This window comes from Xyrauchen texanus, chromosome 44, assembly GCF_025860055.1.
Source record: "Xyrauchen texanus isolate HMW12.3.18 chromosome 44, RBS_HiC_50CHRs, whole genome shotgun sequence".
Classification (NCBI taxonomy): Eukaryota; Metazoa; Chordata; class Actinopteri; order Cypriniformes; family Catostomidae; genus Xyrauchen; species Xyrauchen texanus.
Window position 1 is genome coordinate 22,562,485 of NC_068319.1, and position 22,254 is coordinate 22,584,738.

Sequence of the window (22,254 nt, forward strand, 5' to 3'; positions counted from 1 at the left end):
CTGATCCATGATATCATTGGGTGTAATGTCTAAAGTGTGATTTTAATTTAATTTGATCTAATATTTATTGATTTTTAAAATGTTGCAAAAACAATAATCCCTGAAATTATCACATTTATTTTTAGACAAATTATCATTTTATACATCATATACATTAATTTGATAACTGTTCAATAAGTGAAAGGATAGTATTTGGTGTAAAAAAAAAAGCCCTCCTGTTACAGGGGCTGAAGAAGACCCCCATAATGTTTTTATTAAGTGGGCATACTGGGGTATTGTATGTGCGACAGAAACTAACATTTAAAATAAACCTACCCTGAAAAATATTTACTAGAGTAAAGACAACTTGCTCTTGTCTCCCATACTTTAAATTCTCGTGAGAATATAGATTGGGAAAAACAAAGAGTTGAATTAAACATTAATGCAACGTTACTTCTAAATTATGAGTGTAGACGGTGGCACAGTATCGACTCTCAAGTGTTTGGGTGCTGAACCTTTGCGTCCAGAGTTGAGCGCCTGTGCCAGTCTGATAACACAATCTACGTGCTCGAGCTCTACACGCGACTCTCTCGTGACGGCGACATACTATATGTATGCGTGAACAACACCCGCGCCCAAATTACGTAGTGCCTGTTTACAAGCATGCGTGATGTCAACTTCATGGTCCAATTTAAATACCAAAGGAAGTTTAACGTGACTGCTTCATAGGACTCAGATATCCAATATGGGAAGTCTCTCAACATAAACACCCACCGCGACTGAACAGAACGCGGCGCTGCTCGCGGACAGAAAACTTCCGATGGAGGTGCGAACAGCGAAAAAAGACGTTCATCACAGGTAAGAACAAACAGGTCGATTAACACAGCCACAGAAGCGAGTCCGGCTGGCCAATTTAACACTTGTCCGTCAATTTTGTCCTTAGATGACACAAATATCAAAAAACTGCCATAATAATATTATATATTAATATTATTTTCCACTTTCAATTAGTTAATTTTTTTAACCAACATTTGTCTTGATCATAACAACAAAATATGTATTCATATTCAGGATTTTAACCCTTTAAATGGCAGTTTGTTTATATAATGCCACTGTTGTTTTTTATGAAATTTTGTTTAATTTATTTCCATATACTAAATGCTAAGGTTTTATTATTATTATTATTATTATTATTTATTATCACAGTCTGAGATAGGTCAATGATTAGCAACAACATTGATTTTCATGCCTTTTTTTTTTTTTTTTTTTTTTTTGTGTAGTGTCAGATAATAATAAAAAATAACACTCAGGACGTTAGAGGACAAAAATGTCCACGTCAAAACTGCTATAAAAATACTATATATTAATATTATTTTCCACGTTCAATAACTGTAGTGCTCTATAATACAGCAAACAAAAACTAGGGGGGAAAAAGAATGTATTTGCTCCATAGGCTAAACATGAGGAAAGTGGCACACTCTGATGGAAAATATTAGATATTAACATTTTGAAGCCAGGGCTCCAGAATGAAAGCATAATATCATATAATTCATGATTTTATGCTTTAATAACACTGGGATCAAATATTGGAAATTTTTGTCCTGAAGGTGCTGAGTGTAACTATTTTGTGTGCACAGTGTATTATAGATGTATTTTAGGAACTGAGGTTGAAATATCAAAATTTATGCTGTTGGCATTAACACAGACAAAATTATAGAAAAAACAAAAACGAAAAAGACAAAATGTCCCAAAGGTCGCACAAGTGTTAAGTGAGCTATTTCAGAAGTGCCTGGGTTATCATCACAGTAGGTGGTTTGTGTTATTTCATTTGATTATTTTTAAAATTTTCTCTCTTTGTACCTATTTCTTAGGGATTTCTTTAGCTTATTCCTCAGAGAATTTGTTATATATCATGCTCACATTCTGGATCATTATAATTTGTTTTATCGACAACGACAGTTGATAATATCCTATAAATTCACTGATATGCTTGGGCACACTTTGGTTTCATTTTGGACCAATAAATTGTGGTTGTCCTTAAAGTTTACTTCTTAAAAGTGCAATTTTGTTCTTGGACACATAAATACAGACTCAAAGCATTTAAGCAACCAAGGCCAAATAACAATTCTAAAAGATGATATAAAATGCTCCACATAATAATAGCTACCTAAACAAAGCTTAATAACTGTTCCAAACAAAAAGTTTGAAACAAATCATTAAACTGCATAAAGTACATATTAATGGTTTGACAACAGGGTAAACCAATTTCTCAGTAAACCATATTTTAATTTCTTTGCATTCTGTTTAGGTATTTTATTCTGTTTATTTGCTTACAGCCTTGGATGTTTATCTATTTAATCATAAATGCATGATAATCTTAATTGTCACCATTCTCTTCTCTTTGTTTAGTCATAGTCATGACACACGCACACACCCCCAAACACACCTATTTAAGATATTTAACAGTGCTACATACCAGCCCAGGTTGTTGGTAACAAATGCTTTAAGTGTGTCATCCTAGCATAGTTGCATGCTATTTTAATTGATATAGTACATAATTGTGAATGACTAATGCTGCTTTCAATAAACACCTTTCAGTGAACTGGAGTCAATGAGACATAGTTTATTTACTGATAAATGTCCATGACACTTTATGCAACTATTTTAAATACAAATGATCAGATTAATTATATTCTGAATTGGACAGTTGGAAGTAAATAGCTTTAACAAAAAGACATTTGAAGGAATCACATACAGTGCATAGTTGTTTCTCAGACAGAACAAGCTTTTAGTGGTAAAATTGCCCACAAATTACAGTTAGTCATAAAGACTAAATTCATATCTGTGTGAATGAGGAATTGTTGGCTATATTGTGAATATATTTAATTCTTAATAAAACAATCAACATTTAAAATATACATTTATTTGTTTTACCTACTTAAATTAAGTTGTATTTTCTGCTATTTTTAGATTTCTTAGACATTATCTTTTCATTCCAGTCATTATAAGGCAAAATATCTTTGCCAGATATTGGCAAAAAGAGTGCCTGCCAGTTAGTTGCTTTAATTTTGGCTTAGCTGTATGTCTTTACGCCTTTTAACTCAAGCTGGATTAATGTCAAAGGTGGGGGACCTGATAAGAACAGACCTAAACTGTGCTGACGTGATGTATAGGACACTGTGATAAGCATTGAAAATGCTTTAATACATGATCAAGGAATCAGAGTTTAAATGGGTATTTTACCCCAAAGTTAATGCAATATATTATTGCCATCAAGTTTAAATGCATCTCTATGACAGCTGCATTGGCAGTGCATCTAAAGCCCCAAAAGTCCTTTATGTTTTCTGTCCATTTTCTGATTAAATTCAACCTATCAGATAAAAGATATTTCCTATGTTTTCATTTAGGGTATTTGTGAATCGGAGTTTGAAACTTGAAAACATGAAGTGCTTTGGCTTTGACATGGATTACACTTTGGCAGGTAAGTGCATTTATTGTGCCTTTGGGAGAAGTTGTCAGACTATGTGTTAAGAGGTTCACAGTCACTATTTTGTATTCTACAGTGTACAAATCTCCCGAGTATGAGAGTATGGGCTTTGAGCTGCTCCGGGACAGACTTGTGTCAATCGGCTACCCACACGAGCTACTGAGCTATACATATGACCCCACTTTCCCAACACGGTAAGTGTGACTCTGTGTAAATGATTCTGGATTTAGGCTGTATTGGATCAGTGAGCTCATGGTAAAGACTTTTGTCGAAGGTAGATGTGTGGGGGATACAATAGAGAAGCAGAACATTCAATCTGTGAACATGGACAAGAAAATGATTAAATGAAAAGCGAGTGAAATGATACCAGACGAGGTTTTTAAGGTGAATAGATGGAGGTTTTAATAAGTAAAACATACTTCCCCCACCTAAACGTTTAGCCTAAACCTAACCAATAGTGTTCAAAAAGATAAATGGGCAGTGAACAATACAGACATCCATACCATAAACCAACACCAAAACCTAACAGATAGAGTTTTAAAAGCAAATTTGACATGAAAAGCACATTAACTGAAGTAACACTTTATGGAACTTTTTCTTCATTTTCACTCTGCGCGTCCTTAGATGGCTCAGTCACCAAATCCAAAGTCCAACACTCTATCAGGTATAATAACATAGAAGGGTGTGAGAAATAGAGTGAAAATTAAGTAAGGGATCAGCCGGTTGTTATCGCACAATAAATCCCGACAGGGTGATCAGGACTTGTATCACCTGAAGGGGTTTATTATGTGATAACAACTGACTGACTGTACAGTTTCCCGCTTATTACATGGCTACTAACCAAATAAATAAATACATGTACATAAAATATTATTTGCGTTTAAATTATGTAATTTGAGAAGAAAGAAATAGCTGAACAGCTGACTTCCGGTTTGCGTCGGGGTTCTGTTCGTGGTTTCTTTTTGTGAGACTGACCGTCTGACTCCTCATTATTCAGCCTATTACAAGACTTCTTGCCAGATAAACAAATATACGGACCAGTTGATCTGATTTGATTTGCGTTGAAATTGCGTAATTATGTGAGAAGAAATAAATCGCTGAACAGCTGAAATCTGAGTTTTCTGTTGGTATTTGTATTTTGAAAATGGCCATCTGCCTCCTCATTATCTAGGCTATTACAAGACTACTTGCCAAACAAACAAATAAATGGACATGAAACATTGATTTGAGTTTAAAATATTTTATTAACTTATTTGAAGAGATCACTGTGCGATCTCCTCAAATAAGGTAATAAAATATTTTCAACTCAAATCAATGTTTCATGTCCATTTATTTGTTTGTTTGGCGAGTAGTCTTGTAATAGCCTAGATAGTGATCGAAGAAGCAGATACGTGGAGCTGCGGTTGTTACAGAGCAACAACAGACCACTAGATGGCGCCATTGAACAATCAGAATAGTGTATTCCAGGTCACTGTGTAATGTTTATAAAATCTTAAACAGCCATGGTACCCATGATTTGTGTGAAAGTAAATCAAATGCACAGTTGTTGTAGCGCCTCTAATGTTAATGTGACGAAGAAATTGCGGAAAAACATAGAAAGTGGCACATAAAAGTCTGTTTGCAAAAATGTTGTTATAGAAATGTGAACTAGGAGACTAGGTTGGAATGTTCATATGCATGTAAAAGCAGTAATTGAGATTTATTTTATTTTACTAGAATAAACTTGGTATTTCTAGAATTAGCTAATGCAATTTCTGACTGGAAAAGAAGTGGACCTCAGGTCTCCTACCTTAGGTTCCCTTTATTTTGAGTCAGAAATCAGTCCATTTTTTGTCACCTTTCAGCCTATTAAAAACCTGTGAATGCATGAGAGACTTTGTGGGTAACCATACAAATAGAAATATCAGTCATTACACTGGCCTCAAGAGTCCTATAAAAGCAGAGGCCACTAGAAGTAAATATTAAAATGGACTGACAACAAATTTCAGGCAATTAAACTCTCTGCTCACTGGTACTGCAAGGGGAAAATTTAAATGTGATTGACGTCTTGTTTCAACTCCTGAGGGGCCCATATTTTCTCTTCAATATTGTGCCATAGATCATTCCCAGACTCTCTTTCAACATTCTGTCTGTTTCTCGTTTCCTCTCCAGAGGCCTGGTGTATGACACATCTTATGGCAACCTGTTGAAAATAGACTCCAATGGGAACATCCTGGTGTGCACTCATGGCTTTGAGTACCTCAGAGGGTGAGTGAGAAGATTAATTGTGGTACGGGTCAATGGTGTATTGAATCAGAGTTTGCTCATTGTTTAACCCCTCCACATATTTAATATTAGCAAACTATAGTTTTGTCAAGTCATTTAGGACATATTCTTTGTGCATGACATGAGTAATATTTCCAACAATTGTTCACAGACAGATTGTTTCACTCTTAATTGACTAAGAAGTTTACAGACACTAAGTTAACTGTGCCTTTATACAGCTTGGAAAATTCCAGAAAATTATGTCAAGCCATTAGAAAATTAGCCAATTAGCTTCTGATAGGAGGTGTACTGAACTGGAGGTGTACATGTGGATGTATTTTAAGGCCTACATTCAAACTCAGTGCCTCTTTGCTTGTCATCATGGGAAAATCAAAAGAAACTCAGCCAAGACCTCAGAAAAACAATTGTGGACCTCCACAAGTCTGGTTCATCCTTGGGAGCAATTTCCAAATGCCTGAAGGTACCACATTCATCAACTGTATACTTCCTTTGTGATCATGTTAAGCAGAAAGACATATCAAAGAGCTTGTCCTTTTTGATTTTATAGCTAATATTCTTTAGCCAACTTCAATTTTGAGGGTTGAACGCCTTATTTCACTGACATTTTATTGATTTTCTTTTGTGTGTGTGTGTGTGTGTGTGTGTGTGTGTGTGTGTGTGTGTTTAAAGCCCTATTTTGTACCACATTCATGGAAAGTTTCTTGTGTGAGACCTAATCATTCTAATTAGGTCAAACACAGATGATGTAATCAACTCACAAATACTGTACTGTATGTAAGTAGTGTATTTATATCCTTTCACCTGGTGTAGATGGGAGTTTGACGAGTTGTGGAGTGTAGATTTGGTTTATGGCGTTCTTGGTTTCCCATTATGGGTGTCATTAGACTGATAAATAAGGTTGAGGATTAAAAGAGGCGTAACTGGCCCATTGACCTTTGGCTGATAACAAAATATATCAGGATCTGGGTATTTTTATGGTCGCCTATAGTGGGCCACTTCAAAATCTCTGAATCAAGGCCTGGCTCTCCTTTTAAAACATGCAACCAGATTTACATGTGCATGCTTTACATTTGAACATATTTATAAAAGATAAGTTATGAATAAGGTACAGTGGCTGTATCACCTCATTCCCATTCTGCAAAATACAGCATAAACCAGGTGGTTTTCTGGTTTTAGCTGGTTTAAACTGGCCTAACTTGTCTAGCAGCCTAACAATCAAAACCCTTACTACTTTAGGCTGGTTTAAGCATGAGTTTCAGCAGGATTGACACCCTAAATGAATATCTTTACAAATGAGACCGCATAATACAAGGGGCTTTAACAGGCACCACCCTGACATGGGGTTTTGAAGGCACAGTTTTATTTAGCAAGTGATCAGTTATTAAGAACAGTAGTTAAAGGTCTGGTTATTGTTATGCAAATGCATAGGGTGTGTGGGTGTCCATATGCAGCATTATTATAGACAATTACACATATCTATCGGTTTGTATTCTCATCAAGATGTGTCTGTTTTCAGAGATCAGGTAGATGGGTATTATCCAAATAAGTTCATCCAGAGAGACAACACTGAACGCTTCTACATCCTCAATACACTCTTCAACCTATCAGGTACAATGACACATACACATTTCATCCAAAGATGAAAATCCTGCCATCATTTACTCACCCATATGTTGTTCCAATACTGCATGACTTTCTTTCTTCCATGTTCTTATTCCTTTTCACAGAGACATATCTGTATGCATGCCTTGTTGACTTCTTCACCAAAAGCACCAGATACAAAAAGTGAGTGAATTATGCATAAATGTCCCAGTAACAGCTTAAACGTTTCACTAGACATACGATAAAACATGTAGTGACCAAAGTGGCAGCGAATTTTGCACAGGAAACACCATATTTGTATTGTACCTTGCTGGGAAAATATTTCACATCCACCAATGTTGAGCATGTGACTTGGAATTGTCCATCAGATTTTCTAATTTGTCTATTTTTCTCCTATTTAGCCAACAGAAAGGGTTTAAACACGGTGACTTGTTCATGTCATACAGGAGCATGTTTCAGGATGTGCGGGATGCCATGGATTACCTTCATGACACTGTAAATTGAACAAAACTTTTCACTTACATTTGTATGCTGATGTGGTTATTTTATGTTATTACAGCATACAGGCTACTTACTATAGTTCCCAAGGACCATTATTTATTTTATTTAATTGTGCTAGTGTTGCTTGACTCTTGATTTCATGACTGTGGCCACTTTTTTGAATTATGATGTGTGGTTCATTTTGCATATTGCTGCAGTTTGGAGGTGAAATGTCCACTGTGTAGCGCATAAAGCGTGTTTAGTGTTCTCCCAAACAGATCAACAAAACCTACCCACCTCCCTACCCTAAACCTTAATCTAACCAATAGTGTCATAAAAGCAAATGTGAGATAATTTTGTGACGCCATGTCATTTAGTGGTGTTCCTATGACACATTCGGTTTACATATTGAATGGCATGCTCAGGATTCGTACACCAGGCATTTGCATCGCAGGTGGGCATGTCAAACAATATCGAGATATCGATTATTGATCAGAATGTTTTTTTATCTGTCTATTGACATTGATATATTAACATTAGCTGGCATTTAAATTAGAAGCCTAATTTGCATGTTTTCCAACTCACTCAGTAGGGCTTCTGTAGAATGTCTGATGGAATAATATTAGGAGACCACAAGAGGGTGATTTAACATTTAATGAAGCAGTTTGCAAGGCACAGGTATCACAACACAGGACACACACACAAAAGTTGCAAAGGTTTTTGTACTTCTTCAAGAATGAAAGTGAGGTTGATGAGTTTGTAGGTTAGTGTATGAAATGGGTGTAAATGCACAAAATGAACAATTAGAAATGACGATGTTTATTCTGCAATTTATCTGTAGGTATCTTTGAAGAGGTTTCATTCAAGCTGTCAAACCACAAAGAGATATACTTGCAACTGAAAATACATTGCATTGGCTCTATGAAAAATCCATACAATCAGGGTTGGGGAGTAATGAAATGCGTGTAACGGGATTACGTATTTAAAATACAAAATATAAGTAACTGTATTCCACTGCAGTTACAATTTAAATAATTGGTAATTAGAATACAGTTACAATTAAATAAGTATTTTGATTACTGAAGAGATTACTTTGCATTTTATTGTAATTTGTTTCATTTATATTTAGTCCTTTCAGATGGAAAACATTTATACATATAAATGATGCGATTTCTTATGATGTGTTACATTCACACAAGGAGACAGAGAAGTAAGTTTGAAGTAAAAAAAAAAAATAGAAATAAACCTTGTGTAAATTGTCAGCTTTACACTAAGCTAAAATGCTGTTTCTATCCATTTTACATGCATGTTACCAGACACGATCATATTTTTTATCAAGAAAATCCAATATATTTAGAATACTTTACTAACCGGAACAGAATATGTTACAAATTCCATTTTACAGCACGTGGTATTGTGTGAGGAACAGGGCGAAATGTGTTTATGAACTAATAATCTGTTGTTTTCCTAATGATTTGTGAGAAAGGAAATAAAAGTAATTGTTGTAGCGCCTCTAGTGTTCATTTCACCAGGAAACTGCAGTGATATGTACCACGAACCATGTAAAAATCATTTTGCAAAAATCTAGGTACAGTAACATGTTTGAGAGACCAGGTTGACATTAACATGTTTCCAGCTGATTTTGTTATAAGTGCAGTACAACATAGTCATCATGTTCTTTTCCACTTAGGGCTGTTTGAAAGAGAGAACTTTGAAGAACCTGGACATGTACGTGATGAAAGATGTAAGAAATAAGATGTTGCCTATAGTTTTTTACTCATTGCCTTAGAGAAATAGTATATAGTATTCTAATCATGAACAATGTTATATAATTCTTACATTTTAGATATGTCTGTGCCTATGAGATCCATTCTTTTATATAGCAAATGAATTTGGTATTACTGATCCATTTATACACACACACAAACAAGCATCTTATTTTGTTTTCATTTAGCCAAGACTCCCTGTGTTACTTAGCCGCATCAAAGAGGTCGCCAAAGTTTTCCTGGCCACCAACAGCGACTTCAATTACACAGAGGTAAAGAGAGTACCAGCCCCCTAGAAATAATTTAAATAGGCATGGACAGGCTACTATTACTTTAAAAGTTAATAATCACACAGTATTTCTACTTTTCTCCAATTAGGGTATTATGAAATTCTTATTAGAGTCCCCGGTTGGTTCAAAGGTGAGTAGACTGAATATTTGTTTTAACTTTGTTACTTCTAATGCTATAAGCTTCTGACACTGAAACATTTATCTGCTGTATTTTTTGAGCCTCAGAAACACCTTTCAGACTGTTCTCTGTCTCATGCATGAAAAAGATTTTTGGGATTTTTAAATAATGAATTCTAAAGGTTCGAGAGAACGTCATACTTTTCTTGTCTAGAACCCCAAAAAATCCTGGCGTTCCTACTTTGATCTGGTGGTGGTGGACACAAAGAAGCCCTTGTTCTTTGCAGGGGGACAGTGTTACGGCAAGTAGACACGGTGAGGTTTTTGGGGGTTATTTACCCTGTATTTATTTGCTGTACCCATGAATATAATTATAGATAATACCATTGTCACGAACCCCGCTCCTCTGCCCCATCCCCGCTTTGTCGCACACACACTCACTCCCTCGACCTCACTCCCTCGCTCCGCCCCCACGCTCTTTTTGCTCGCTCGAGCCCTCACGCCCACTTTGCTCCTACTCGCTCACGTGCCCGTAGGTTATCTCCCGTCCTCGAGTTTCTCACGCGCTTCCAATCCCCAGAACATTATGACCACCTGCACTCGCGTCATCTGCACTCCTGCACATTAGTTTCACCTGCACTCGTCTCATCACCTGTTCATTGTTTACACCTGCACTCGCCCCTATATATATCACCACCCTTTCGCTGCACGGGTGTTGGTTATTGTATTTAGATTCCCGTGTCTTTGCCCCCCGCTAGTCTCGTCTAGTTTTGACCCCCCTGTGATTCGTTACCCCTTAGATTGCCAGCTCTCTTGTTCCCCTAGCTCCCCTGTTTAGTCCTTCCCGCTACTCACTTTGATTCCCCGGCTTTTGACCCTACGCTTCCCTCGACGACGATTCTCCCTCTGGATTTGCCCTTTGTACTTTTGCCTGCTTTGCTTTTATTTAATAAAGCAGTTTTTTCCCGACATTGTGACTGTCTCAACTTGTGTTCGCTACAACCATAAAGATTGTTTATGTTAGATAGGCTGTATCTTTAAATGAAATGCAGTACATGTCATTTAAAGATGAAAAGTTGACTATTGTTTTAAAAACTTTTAATTCAGGTATGATAAAAAGTGGGTATTAATTACTTCTTATGTAAAAGCTGTTATATACAATTACTCCCCAATTATAAGAAAACTAAAAGATTAAATCTCATAAACCCTGTTAGGAAACTATGTGGGTCATAGTTTACCCCAAAATAATAATAATGATTAAAAAAATATATAATTTTAAGCATAAAGAAAATTTCCTCTACATAATTATAATTATTGTGATGTGAAAATAGTATATTAAATTGTAAAGTATGTTTGCTTATATATATATATATATATATATATATATATATATATATATATATATATGTTCAGAGTAGACAGGATGATTTCTTTTCACTGTAATACACACTGTATTGGGGTGTGGCCAAGCGCTGGTTTGTGAATGGGGGGCGAGGCCAGGAGGAATGAATGGGAAGGACCCCCACCTGTATGTCATTTCCCTAACAGCTGTTCTGTGTTTTAGTGAGTGGTGTTAGGGAGATATAAAGGGAGATGGGAAGCCCAGAGAGGGGAGCTAATCCTGAGTGCAGTGTGTGTGTTTTAGAAGCTTCAGTATCTGGCTGAAAAGCAGCAGTTTTTCGTTGGCTGCTGAAAAGCATTATTTTTGTTTGTGTTACATCCAGTGCCGACTCCTGCTTCCTCCTTTCCATAGTTGTTACAGTGGTGCCAAAACCCAAGAATTGTGAGGAAGGTACGCCATCATTGAATCCTCGCCCTTTGCCGATCTCATCGCCAACATCCACCAAAACCACCATCAGACACTGCTTGAGCTGCATCAGGAGCAGAAGCAGCGCTTCCAGGCCCTCATGCAAGCTCAAGCAGATGATCGACAGGTGTTACGGAGCTGGATACCCCAGGCGGACTGCGTGCCCCACCATGTCCCACTTCACAGTCGCAATACGGGACCAGAATACGACTAGGAGGCCTTTGTAGAGTTGTTTGAGTGTTCGGCAGAAGCATCGGGGTGGCCATAAACTCAGTGGGCAGTCTGGCTGTTGCTGCTGCTGTCGGGAGAAGCCCAGCTAGCCGCAAAACAACTCCCCGTCGCCAACCTCCTGGAGTATCATGATGGTTGTCTCCTCTACCTTACTGGTTAGCGACTCCACAGCCACCGTGGTGGGTGTAAAACCTGGGCCGGTCTGATGATGCTGCGGGAATCCTGGGCATTTCCAGGACCACTGCCAGTTGATGGAGGTGGAGGCATTGGTTCGGATTCCTGATGCACCACAAGCCACCCCAAATCGAGCTGGGATGTACCGGATACTGGTGAGTATACAAGGGAGTACATATCAAGCCTTAGTGGATTCAGGCTGTAATCAAACCTCAATTCATCAATACTTGGTACAAGGCGGGGCTTTGGATGCAGCATGCCGGGTGAGGGTGGTGTGTGTGTGGGGATGTTTACGATTATCCCTTAGTGTCCGCTATTATAAAATTTCAGGGAAAAATGCATAGTGTCGAAGCTGCGGTTAGTCCCCACCTCACACATCCACTAATTTTGGGTATGAATTGGCCAGAATTTACAACTTTATTGAGGAGAATTTGTTTGGATGGGTGCTGTAATAAAGCATATAGATATGTGATGGGCGATTCACTGGCTGTGGAAGTGGAGCCGGGGCCGCCTATATCAGCTCCTCATCAAGATGAAGCTACAACTTCCCCCGCCCTTAGGGGATTCCCTGCAGGGGATTTCCCTCTGGAGCAGACATGAGACAAGACCCTTAAGCATGCTTTTGACCAAGTGAAAGTGATTGACGATCAACGCCTCCAGCCAGACATAGAGCTCTCATACCCGTATTTTTCCATTATTTAGGATCGGTTGTATTGAGTGATGCAGGACGCTCAGATGAAGGAAGATACAATACAATTGTTAGAATTGAAGAGCCGACAATACATGTTATTCCAGATGACTGATTATAATCCGATGGTCACTTAGGGCAGGAAAAAAACACTGAACCTTCTAATGGCCTGTTTCTATTGGCCGGGCATTCACTGGGATGTTCACAGATGGTGTGTAGCATGCTGAGAGTGTCAGCTGGTGAATCCGCTGGACACTCCAAGAGCGGCATTGCACTTCCTTTCCTTGATTGAGGTCCCCTTCAAATGAATTGGCATGGACTTTGTCGAACCATTAAAATAGAAGGCACGTGGCCTTCACTTTGTGTTGGTTCTGGTGGATTATGCAATGCGATATCCAGAAGCAGTGCCTCAGCGCAATATCTCAGCATGTAGTGTTACAGAGGCACTCTTCAGAATAATCTCCCTAGTGAGGATTCCGAAAGAAATCCTCACTGATCTGGGCACAACATTTATGTCAAGTACACTACGCGAACTGTACAAATAATTGGGGATTAAATAGATTCGGAGCAGCATTTACCACCCCAAACGGATGGCTTGGTTGCACAATTCAATCAGACCCTAAAGAATATGATTCGGAAGTCCATGCATGAAAATGCTCAAAATTGGGACAAGTGGCTCAAGCCCCTATTTTTTGTGGTACGAGAGGCCTCCACGGGGTTCTCCCCATTTGAATTATTGTATGGGCATCAACCAAGAACGTCAAAGCCGGGGGGGGGCTGGGTAGCTCAGCAAGTAAAGACGCTGACTACAACCCCTGGAGTCACAAGTTCGAATCCAGGGTGTGCCAGATTTCATAAGCAACCAAACTGACCCGGTTGCTACGGAGGGTAGAATCACATGGGGTAACCTCCTCATGGTTGCTATAATGTGGTTCTCGGTCTCGGTTGGGCTCATGGAGAGACATGCGTGGATGCTGCAGAGAATAGCGTGAAGCCTCCTTCCCATACCAAGAAAGTTATTCCATACAGTAATGAGAATCTGAGATTTATATATTTGAATAATGAGAATTACAAAATCAAAAGTAAAAGTAAAAATCCAGATTACATATTACAGTAATCAGAATTGGGGTTGGAATGTTGTCATGAAAATAATGTCACAAATTCACAATACATAAAAATCTAAATGGTCTTTAAACAGATTGTACTTTTAAAATAGACATTTAAGCAAAATGTTATTACTTAATTTCTTTTTTATTTTTATTCTGATGTGATATATTTACCCAGTTCTTGACTTTGTGAGATAAACCCAAACAAACATAGTAATACATTATTTAAAATATAAATTATACACTTTTGGCCATTTCCTCTCATTTTTAGAATCTTAGATTATAAATCACATTGATTTAAGTGGTTTATCGCAGGAGATGTCTTTTCTGAGCTTGCATTGCACTTAAAGGAATAGTGAAATATGAATATGAAAATGTCCTCATCATTTACTCACCCTCATGCCCACCCTATATGTGTATGACTTCCTTTCTTCTGCTGAATGAAAACAAAGATTTTTTGATTATTTCAGCTGTGTAGGTCCATACAATGCAAGTGAATGTGACCAAAACTTGAAAATCCACAAAGCAAATAAAGGCAGCATAAAGTAATCTATAGTTCCAGTAGTTTAATTAATGTCTTCAGAAGTGATATGATAGGTGTGGGTGAATCAATATTTAATACCTTTTTACTATAAATTCTCCTCCATGTCCAGTAGGTGGCGATATGCACAAAGAATGCAAATCGCCAAAAACAAAAGAAGTGAAAGTGGATAATTATAGTAAAAAAGGTTTAAATATTGATCTGTTTCTCACCCATACCTATCATATCTCCTCTGAAGACATGAATGTAACCACTGGAGTCTTACTTTTATGTGGCCTTTCTATGCTTTTTGGCTCTTCAATGTTTTGTTACCATTCACTTGCATTGTATGAACCTACAGAGCTGAGATATTCTTCTACAAATCAGAAGTAGAAAGTCATATACATCTGGGCAGGGTTGGGAGGGTTACTTTTGAAATGTATTCCACTACAGATTACAGAATACATGCTTTAAAATGTAATTTGTAATGTATTCTGATAGATTACTCAAGGTCAGTAATGTATTCTAAATACATTGGATTATTTCTTCAGCACTGGTTGATTTTTTTCACTTGTTTTGACTATAAAAATTCTGCCAGTACAACAACACAAAATACACATGTTAAAAATACATTCTCTGAAAAACATAAATATCTTATGCAGTGTTGTTTCTAAAACAAGATAAATCAAATTGATCTTGTTTTAAGGATTTTTAGATATTTTTACAGTTCAAATGCACTTTGGATCGCATCATTTATATGTATAAAAGTTTTCCATCTGAAAGGACTAAATATTAAATGAAACAAAAGACAATAAAATGCAAAGTAATCTCTTCAGTAATTTGAAAGTAAAATACGTATTTAAATTGTAACTGCAGTGGAATACAGTTACTTATATTTTGTATTTTAAATACGTAATCCCGTTACATGCATTTCATTACTCCCCAACCCTGCATCTGGGATGACATAAGGGTGGGTAATTGATGAGAGAATTTTCATTTTTGGGTGAACTATCCCTTTAAATCATGCCATACCCCTGATGTAGGACACTGGCAAGCTGCGTATTGGAACATACACTGGAGACCTGCAGCACGGGACAGTGTATTCTGGAGGTAAAGAATTTCACTTCATGGGGAACGTTGTTGAAATGTTTTTGAAGGCACTCCTTTTGCTTACATCGGTTATCCTTGTTCAACCACTCTCTTAGGGTCTTCTGACATTGTGTGTGATTTGCTGGATGTTAGGGGGAAAGACGTTCTCTATGTTGGGGATCATATCTTTGGGGACATTCTCAAGTCAAAGAAACGGCAGGGTTGGAAGACGTTTTTGGTGGTTCCAGAGCTTGCTAAGGAGCTACATGTGTGGGCAGACAAAACCGGTGAGTGTTTATCTAATAAGTTCATAAAGCATATAGTATATAAATAAATACAAAACAAATACAAGAAGAAGAAAAGTCTTCATTAACCAAAATCAGGTCTTTCCAATGCGGTTTGCAAAGTTGATATCTGTTGAGATACTGAAATACTCTTTGAACTCATCTCATTGAACAGGTATGTTTGAGGAGCTGAGACAACTTGACATCTTCCTTGCAGACTTATACCAGTAAGTATGAATTTATCTGGTATCATTAAGTCTGCTTCAACAAAATCAATGTCATCCCAACTGTCTCAGTGAGCAACTCCAGGTTGCAATACATGGCATGGTGGATAGATGGCGATAGAGTACTTCACATACACGTTTACTTGCACATATTTGCGCAGACATTCACATCTACTATTCTAAAAAATAAAATAAAACAATACATTGTTTTAAGGTCACCTTTTGATCGCAAAACATGATGCACAGACAAATATTAAAATTGAATCTGACCTCTCACTTTGTCCCATCAAGGCATTTAGACAGTGAATGTCGAGAGTGCCCTGATATCAGTTCCATTCAAAGCAGGATAAAGGTAAGTTCACCAGATCTTCATGTAAAACACCCTGGCTTTTAATTCTGTTTATACCCGAGTATTGTTACATTCTTTGCTGTTATTATAGATGGTGACATATGGCATGGATTTGTGCTATGGGAAAATGGGCAGCCTTTTACGCTGCGGTTCCACTAAAACGCTCTTCGCCAGTCAGTTATTGCGCTATGCAGATATATATGCAACCTCCTGCCTCAACCTCCTAAACTACCCCTTCAGCTATCTCTTCAGAGCCCCACTTGTCCTGGTAAGCCAGTATTGTTTTTTAAATACAACCATTTTAGCCATTTGTTAATGGTTCTTTAAATATAAGAGTGGCACTTTAAGGCCTCTGAACTGATTTCAGAACAATAAAGAACGAATTTATATTTTATGACTGACTCAAGTAATCTTTTTTTTTTTTTTCAGTTACCTCATGAGGCCGCTGTTGAACTTCAAACACGGGAGCAGACCACATCAGAGCTCTCCACCATTCACACTCTCCAAACCACAGACACCAAGGTTTGAATCACACACATCTTGTTTTAGTATATTTCTACAACGCATTAGACCCAATCATGATTTGCATTAATGATTTAATATTAGAGCAATATTTTCCATTAAAACACTTGTTAATCTAAAATGTCAATTGTTTTTCCTTTACTTAACACACACGCGCACACACACACACACACACACACACATACATATATATATATATATGAATATATGATACCTTTTCCATACAGCGGCAATGCGAGTGTGACGATGGCAACTGTGGACAAGATGATAATTGTGGCCGAAATGATCCTGCTGCCCAGATAGAAACATGAGGAATGATGACATTTTTTTAAATCACTGTAAATATGAACTTTGTGCGTGTGTTTTACTTCTACAGAATCCATTCCTGCCTCAAATTAAGTTATATAGCTTGTCTAGTCGAGTTTGAATTGAAGTGTGTGATTAAGATTATAGATATTTTTTTTATTGTGTTTCCGTTTGTATAGCAAGTATAAAATCTTATTTTAACCATTTTATAAGAATTTTGTATTGAATATATGCCAAGACACATCTGATATTTTGATAAGATGGTAATAATTTGTGTGTCAGTCAAGTAATGAGGAAAACTGGGGAACAAGGTCACTTGAAAAGTTGACTGTCTCATTGGTCAAATGTTGATATATGTATATCTTGTATAAATGGCCTTACAGTGAATGCACCCTTTTTACAATAAAGCAGGGATGGACAGGTATAATAAAGGCTTTATTTTATAACTGAAAGTAGTGATTTTCAAACTGTTTGTATATTCTGCCTGTGAGACTGATTTGAAATATATATTTTATGTATGTATTCTCCTCTTTTTGTTGACAAATTCAGATTAAAAGAACTTCATTTCAAACTAATTATTTTTGTCATGTTTTTTAATAATTTAATCCATTTCATTCTGTAATTCCTATATTGCAATTAGTTAAACAACATTTGCTCACTCAGATCTTTTAAAAGTTAATAAAACAAAGAATATGATCTAAAAACCAAACAAAAAACCATATAAAGCAGAAGGAAGTGTGTGAAACAAAGATTGCGAAAAACGGCGATCAAACTCCGAGGGCAAAACATGTGAGATAAACTCTGAATGTGGTCATGTGTGAATTCATCAACATACGGATGTCTTCAGGAAAACAGCTCTGTATGTTGTCTGTAAGATGGTGGCAAAGACTTATGTCTGCACGAGACCTTTCCTATCTATTAGAAAACAACATTTGATAGTGAATTTCTATAAATGACAAAACAACTGATCTCAAGCATACGGAAAGAAGTACTCATACAGTGATGTCTCTCGATATCCACTGTATCTATCAAACATTATCATCTTTTCAAATTATTCTGTGATGTCATAAAATCAGTGGACATCCGGTAATTAAAAGTTGGGCAAAATCTTCAGCCATTTTTCCAGTGAACTTTTTTAATAAGATCAAATGGACAGATTTAAATGTCAAGCTTTAGTGGTAAGATACATTTAAGTGTACATTGCCCATGCATTATTAGACATGATCCATACATGCTGTAAAAATGAAATTGCATTTTATCCAGCTTACAGGGTTTATTGAGACAGAAACTATGAAATATATATTACTTTCATCTACATAAAAGCATGTTAGATAAACAAAATTCCCCCAAAATATTCCCAACTAGTCTAACAGGGTTGTCTGAACAAACAATTTTGCTGAATTGCGAGTTCCCAGCATGCATTGTAATATGAATAATTTATGTGGTTAGTGTAATAGACTTTTTTGTTGCCACTGTTAGTTAATAGTTGTGCGTTGATGCTAAGAGCTCATCTTTTAACTTAATGAGGTTTGTTGATTGTCACCATTATTGAGGTTTGTGTGTTAAATGTTGCGGTTTATTGTGTGTCAATGTCCATCAATTGTACATAATACTTACCTTGCAAGACTTCTCTTCAGAGCCATGGATTGCAGTTAACTTCATGTAAAAACAATTGAAATGGTGCCAAAATGAAAGTTCTCATATTGCAAATTGGCCAGTTCCTTCTCAGTCTCTCCCGTGTGGTTTCGTTGTTGGCACTGGTTTAGATGCCAGTGAGTGAGAGTTTTCAGTTGGTACGAAGAGATACAACAGCTTGTCTGTATCTCTCCCACACTTGTCTCACCACATGCGGGTGAAGTCTCCATCCTCGGTACAGTAAATCCGTTCTGTGTTTATTATGCCCGGGGTCATGTGCTGCACGTAATGAATAAGTGTGCACTGCGCCACACAATCCGTTTGTTTTGTGCTAGAATGTGCAGTCAAGTCGATCGTGTACCTCCTTTTATTTACTTATGCCAATTTTCAAACAGTCAACTGTTAATTGCAGAAATTCACACTTTAAATTTCCCAGCTCTAATCAACATACGTAAAATAATTATACATTAAAAATGCAGGATATCAAATTATATAGACAAGTAAATTAAATGGGAATAAAATGGTGACAATGGGTATACTCAACGCTATTCCCTTAAGTCAGATTCCCTTATTATCTCCATTAGTCCTTAAGGAAATTAAGGCTTTTAATAAAAATAAGTAAACAATATTACTTTCCACATTGACGCTTTGATCACAGATACTGGTGAATAAAACTGGCCTACGTGACGATTTTTATTACTGATGATGAATCTTACGTGTGAAGTTTTGGCTTAAATTTGTGTACACTTAAATCTTTCAGTGCTAAAACATTTAGTGCTAAATTCTTTGTAGTATTCGATCACCCTTTTAAGAGAATTAGCATCTAGTGTTATGAAGACTACATTTGTATAAACCCAGACATTCCAGTTAGCTCTAAAATTGAGCTACATTACAAACATTATGAATAACATAACGCTGTAGTCCAATCTCCTGATGGATAATTTAAGATATTAGGTTTCATATCCACTTTAACTTTAGCATTATGACCTTAAAGTAGCACCATGGTTGATTTTTAACGTTAATGAAAACGAGTCTGTGAGGGATAGACTTAAAGTATCTTCAGTAGGTTGTAATGTTGTTTAAAGTGTTATGGATCATTCTGCCAAAAAATAAATTTCTAGAAATTTCAGCACAAAAAAAACAATTTGAATTTACATGAATTTATCATGTATAACGGTTCCACATGAATCAATTAAGTTGCATCAACATATTTTTTTCTTCTTGGTTAAGCTCATTAATTCTTTTCAGGAAACATCAATTGTTCACGTTATTTCAACATAATGGAATAAAGTTAGTTTTAAATAACCCAATTAAGTTGCCTTAAAGTGATTTTATGTGTCCCTAACATGATTAAGTTCCTCAGTATTACATAACATTTTTGTGACATGTTACTGATTTATGTTGTAAGCTTATGATAGTTAACTAACTTTTAGCTAGCAATATTATACATTAACATGCTAAATGCTAAGTAGCATGTTGTTGGTGTACCTTTCCTCAACCCAAGCAAAAGCTCCACTCTTCACAAAATCGTAACCACATGGGACTTGATGCTGAGAGTAAATATATTTTGAAGTTTTGATATTATGTGATAAAGTTGATAACAGAATTGATTCTAAATCCCAAAATAACAACAATAAAACTATTAAGCTACCCCCTTTTCTCATCTTGCTCAAAAATACATCAAATAAATCTTAATATCAAAATATTTACTCTCAGCATCAAGTCCCATGCTGGGAACTACAAATCCCCTGCCCAAATCCATTAAGCCATCTTGAACATATTGCATTGGTTCACATTCACCCTACATAATATATATGTACACTCACTGAGCACTTTATTAGGTACACCTGTACAACAACATATTCATGCGATTAATCTAATCAGCCAACAGTGTGGAAGCAGTGCAATGCATAAAATCATGCATATCCAGGTCAGGAGCTTCAGTTAATATTCATAACCATCAAAATAGGGAAAAATGTGATCTCAGTGATTTCGATGGTGGCATGATTGTTGGTGCCAGGCGTGCTGGTTTGAGTATTTCTGTAACTGCTGATCTCCTGGAATTTTCATGCACAACAGTCTCTAGAATTTACTCAGAACAGGGAGCCCTGCAACAGATGTCATGGCCCCCACAAGCCCCCCACTGAACATCGTGTCAGTCTGAGATTACATGAAGAGACAGAAGCAATTGAGACAGCCTAAATAGATAGAAGACCTTTGGCAAATTCTCCAAGAATCTTGGAACATCCTATCAGCCAACAACCAAGAAAAACGGTCTAGGTGTACCTAGGAGAACTGGGGCTGTTTTAAAGGCAAAGGTCACACCGAATATTGATACATTAATCAAAAGCAAAGAAAACAAGTTTAGAAGAGAAACACAATTTTGTTTTATAGATCACAAGTAATATGATTTAGCAAATTAGACAACCTGCTTTTTCCATTACAGCTTTATTAAGTGCATGCCACTGAAGAGCCTAATAGTCTATAACTCAGAGCCTTCTTGTCATTCCCGTCAAAAATGTAAGATTGAGCTACTGTGAATAAGGTCTATAGGTTGAAAATCCACCCGCCTACATTGGGACTGTGTGCCGATGTCAACAAACTAGGAAAGGGCAACAATTAAACCTTTAGCAGCTCTTTGAATTGTTTAACACAACTGAACTTAAGTGGTCTTTGACCCCTTTTGTGCGACTTTCAAATGAAACTTGATAAAGTACAAACACTAAAGTGCATTTCAGAGTTAATTAATTTGTTACACCAGATTTGACTAGTCATATCTGGTGTTTTCCTCCATAATCAGGAGGACATCAAAGAGTAAGTGGTTGTGACATTGGGTAACAGTTGATAGACTACCAGTCTGCTGAGTAATCTAACAGTGAGAACTGAAAGCATCCCATGATGTTGTGTCCTGTTTGAAAGCACGGCAGACACACATCATCTCTCATTCCACTTTTTCCCCAAGAAACCCTCGCAAACTTGCCCAAACAAGTTGCATTCATTACTTAGTGTTTAAGGTGCACCACTGGCTCAGTTTCCCACCCCTATGGATGAACAGGGTTAACATTTAACCCGAGGCACTTTCTGCATGCTTGGCCTAAAATTGCACTACCCTGCCTTGGATCGAAATTTACACAGATGTAGATGTGTCTCAGACCATAAGACATTTGCATTATTCATTAGGCTGACAATTTCACACTATAACAATAAATGAAATGGGTTACACACCACAGACAGGATTATGATATGAATTCTTTATGATAATAAACAAGAGTTCTCCAGGCTTGAATATTCTTCACTCCAACCTCACAGAGTCCACAAAAGCAATTTACCATA

The 22,254-nt window shown here is 36.9% G+C and overlaps 1 pseudogene; it reads left to right on the forward strand.

Annotated features, from left to right (window-relative positions):
* Nucleotides 1–656: 656 nt before the first annotated feature.
* LOC127636688 (cytosolic purine 5'-nucleotidase-like) lies at nt 657–17,855 on the forward strand (annotated as a pseudogene).
* Nucleotides 17,856–22,254: the final 4,399 nt, after the last annotated feature.